The 4,259-nt window shown below is 48.4% G+C and overlaps 1 pseudogene; it reads left to right on the forward strand.

Annotated features, from left to right (window-relative positions):
• The first annotated feature begins 237 nt into the window (after positions 1 to 237).
• On the forward strand, positions 238 to 3,931 carry LOC147114436 (syncytin-2-like; annotated as a pseudogene).
• Positions 3,932 to 4,259: the final 328 nt, after the last annotated feature.

The following is a 4,259-nucleotide window of genomic DNA, read 5'->3' on the forward strand; positions in this document are numbered from 1 at the left end:
GCAAACGAAAGAGCAGAAAAGTGGAAGGCGAAAACCAAGAAGGAAAGGGAGGCATACAGGGAAAGCCCAGGAGTGGTGACGATTACCCCGACGCCCTTGTACCCTACCTATCCTGCAGCACCCCCTACAGCCCCTCCGGCATATGAACAGCCCACGCTCCAACCCCGATCAAACGAAGCCCATATTGCTATAATAAATACCTCTTACAGACTCATCAGATGAAGAAGATATAACCAAGAAACCACCCCCACACCTTGCCCCCATCAGGTTACAAAAACATGAAGTAGGCGGCCGAAATCTCCGAATTTATACCTACTACCCGGCCAACCCAAAAGATATAGATCAATGGGCAACTGATATGCCGCATCCAAAGAAAAGCGGAGTAAAAGCCTGGCAGTTCCTGGAAAGAAAAAGGACAATCTATAACCTGCACCCATTTGATGGATGCCAGGTTATAGCAGTAGTAGTTAGCGCAAGAGAGTCGGCCGCCCTGACGGCAATAGTAAATATGGCCGTCACCAGATGAGCAAACGCCCTACTTAACGCAGCCAGACAAGCACACCAAGTGGCCTTAGCGGTGCACCAAGCAGCCAACCCACCTCCAGCTGTCGGAGCCCAACCCCCCGCCGTACCACCTCCAGGACCACCAGTCCTAATAGTCCCCCCTGACCTAGCTCTGATAGAAGCAGAAGCCGATAGGACAGAAGGGTGGACGGCCATTGGAAATTGGCTACAGGAAAGGGGCCCGACCAATCCAGACTGGTCCAAAATAGCCTCCTGTGTCAAAAAGAAAAAAAAGACCCCAATGACTTCGCCGGTCGTTTCGCCAACCAGTGGTTAGAGTACTCTGGCATGGGACAGAATACCGAAGCAGAGGTGGATGCCTGCACCCATGAACCATTGAAAAACGCCTTTATGAATGGTTTGAGACCTGACCTGGCAAAATTGGTAAAATTAACAATGGCAAACTGGAAAACAAACGCAGTTTCTTTTGCGGACCTGACCCAACAAGCCATAACCCAGGATAGAGAACACTGTGCCAAGCTTCGAGCCATGAAACTAAACCCCCCGGAGCGAGTAAACTCTGCACCCCCCTGGGAAAACCCAGATAAGAAACCAGGCAATTGCCACAAATGTGGGAAAGAGGGACACTGGGCTAGAACATGCCGAGTGGGCAACAGGGGTAGAGGAAGAGGTGGGGGAGGACAATGGCAAGGACAGGCAGTCCCAGATAATCAACCCGGCACAAATCCGTGGCAGACCCTGGGTGCCGCCGGCCTGTATGACACCCAGGCAATTACCCCCTCCCCACCGACCCTTAGCCCTGGAGAGATGGCGATGGTAAAAATGTACCGGAGCTCAAACTCCACCGGAAGGGAAACCTTCGACAGCATGGTCCGACAGCATTCAAAAAACCAATAGACCCCACCAACGAACCCCCGAAGGTAGAGGTACCTTGGCAACTGAGAGCTTTAATCACCCAAGCCAGGGACAGCCTCTATATGACTTTGTTGATGGGAAAAACAGATAACTCACCCCCACTGGAAGCAGACTGCCTATTGGATACAGGAGCAGAATTAACGGTCTTCCCCACACAATATGCCAAGACTGCCCATTAGATGGAAAGACTAAGGTGGTGTATTTAGCAAGCGAGACTTTTAACTACAGTGTAATCGATCGAGGGAAATCTCAGGGAAGAAACTGGCTCTCGAGAAAGTGCTGAAAGTTGAGCAGCAGAGGGCTGAGACACAGGAACTACCCATACACAATCCCGAAATGGTCCTTTACACAGATGGGTCATCCTTTGTGAAAAAAGGAACCCGATTGGCAGGGTGGGCGGTTACAACAGAATTCGATAGAACCCACAAAATGACCTTGTGTTTCGGCCCCCATGAAACAAGGGAAAAAGAACTTTGCAGACTACTACAAATACAATGGTCATTGCATTGCCCATACCACCCCCAATCATCGGGACAAGTGGAAAGAGCAAACAGGACAATTAAACAACGGCTCACTAAGTACCACTCTGAAGGAGTGCCATGGCCTCAGGCCCTACCCCTTGTCCTATGTAGTATTCGAGCCATCCCGAATAGGACCACTGGACTCAGCCCCTATGAGGTCATTACCGGTAGACCAATGTCGCTTCCCGGAACAATAGATCTACGTAGGGCTGACATTCATCTTCTAAGTGACACAGTACTAAAGTATTGCAAAGATCTAACAGATGCTGTCAGTTTTGCTTCCCAACAGGTCAGCGCAGCTTGGCAAGGACCCCCGTCGGGAGGACACAGTTTAGTCCCCGGGCTACAAGTTTGGGTAAAGAAAATAAAGCCAGCCCCCCTGGAAGACAAGTGGGAAGGTCCGTATGTCATCCTGTTGACCACAGGAGCAGCCGTGAAAGTACAAGGAAAGAAGGCTTGGATACACGCGTCACACGTGAAAAGAGATACGACAGGAGCCCCAACAGAAGAATAAATTGGACTTATTGTGTACCATGATTCCCATCAACATATTGCTAGCCATCTCCTTTACCCCTTTTCTAACATGGGTAGGAGGCATAGAGAATAACTTATTTTATCGGACCCACCTACAGATACACGGAAACCGGAGTGTATGCTACCCCCTGGCCACATCAGTGGAATCCTTGTTTGAAGCCACACCAGGTTGGCAACCCCTCCCACTATATACCGCCGACACAACGAAACAGACATGCAAGGGCCAGACGGGTCGATATAGCCAGGGCATTCGGGGGCAATGCGTGCAGCTAATAAGCTCAACAGACCCCGGTTGCCAAGGGCTCGTGGGTGAGAATTGCACAACGTCAGGTAGCTATCCCCTGTGTTTTACGGGTAAAGGATGGGGATGCGTATATGCCCTTGTCCCCTAGGACAATACCTGCATACAGCAACAATGTGCCCGACACCACTGTCAGGTACACAGGGGCCAGCTGACCTGTACATGCAAGGAACAAAGGTGCTTTAATGTCACAGCAGGAAGACAATTCATTTGTGGCCAGTGTAACGGGACCCATGTATCATCCGGTAAATGGATCTTCCCATTTGATACATTCCAGCTGTCTGGGTCTGGGGGGAACTCAAATGACCCTCTTAACTATTATTATACACAGTTTGCGAAGGTTGATAACCGGGAGGTCAAATGTTACCGAGCAAAGCACAGGTTTGCGTTCCTCCTCAATGGAACGTATACAACAGCAGTGTCAAAACTCCCCTCTCTCTTCGCAGTAGGAGTAATCGCCCCCGTAGCTGTTCCCTGCCCCACCAGTACACCATCCAGACGGAAATGCCAGGCAGTCTCCGAGGAGTTCTGTGCAGATTGGCGAGATCCGACCACACTGGGTAGCTCAGTAGGGTGGGGTATTCTATCGGCCATATCATTGGGAGGGGGCGCAGGAGTGATAGCAGCCAAGAATAGGAATTATCTAATGTGCGGAATCACCCTCCTGGGCAATAGCACCATTAAAGCATTAACCGCCATAAATAAGGAAATGGCAACCCTACGTCTTTTTAGCATGCAAAACCGATATGCTTTGGACTACCTCTTGGCACAAGAGGGAGGTGTGTGTATGATTATAGGAGACAAATGCATTACAAACGTCAATAGTGAGAGACAAAATATCCAAGACGCTATAGACAAGATTAAAAATCAACTGGCCGACTTCATTGAAGCCGGAGGGGATGAAGGATGGTATACATGGCTGAAAACATTGGGACAGAAATTACTGTATGGTTTGATTGTTATAAATGGTGTAATTTTGGGAATTATTATTTCTGTAAATATTATCAAATGTTGTATAAGTCGTGCAGGAGCTACTATACCCCCTCACCTCTCCCGAATTAGGGTAGAAGTAGACACAGCAAAGCAGGGGGAACCCCCAGAGGAAGACTGTTCGGTACTACACAGTTATCTGTAAATTCGAACTTAAAACCCTTTTGGTTGTGTTCATGGCCAGAACACAAACAAAACGGAGCCACGGGGTATGTTCTTGATAAAGTGCACTATCAAGAGGATACCATGTATATAATGATTCTTGTAGATTGTATAAAGAATCAAAGGGAGGGATGTGGAAACGTGAATAAAATGGACAATGAATTGGCTTACAAAAATGGTTTGGATTTGGAAATGGGAATAAAATGGGCAATGAATTGGCTCACAAAATGGCTTCACACAAGACAAGTCTAGATTAAATTAAAAAGCAGCCCCAGCTTTGCAAAGTGCAAAAGCTAGCAGAACAGAAAGAA

This window comes from Somniosus microcephalus, chromosome 7 (genome assembly GCF_052327205.1).
Source record: "Somniosus microcephalus isolate GS21.2 chromosome 7, FLI_Smic_1.0, whole genome shotgun sequence".
In the NCBI taxonomy this organism is placed as follows: Eukaryota; Metazoa; Chordata; class Chondrichthyes; order Squaliformes; family Somniosidae; genus Somniosus; species Somniosus microcephalus.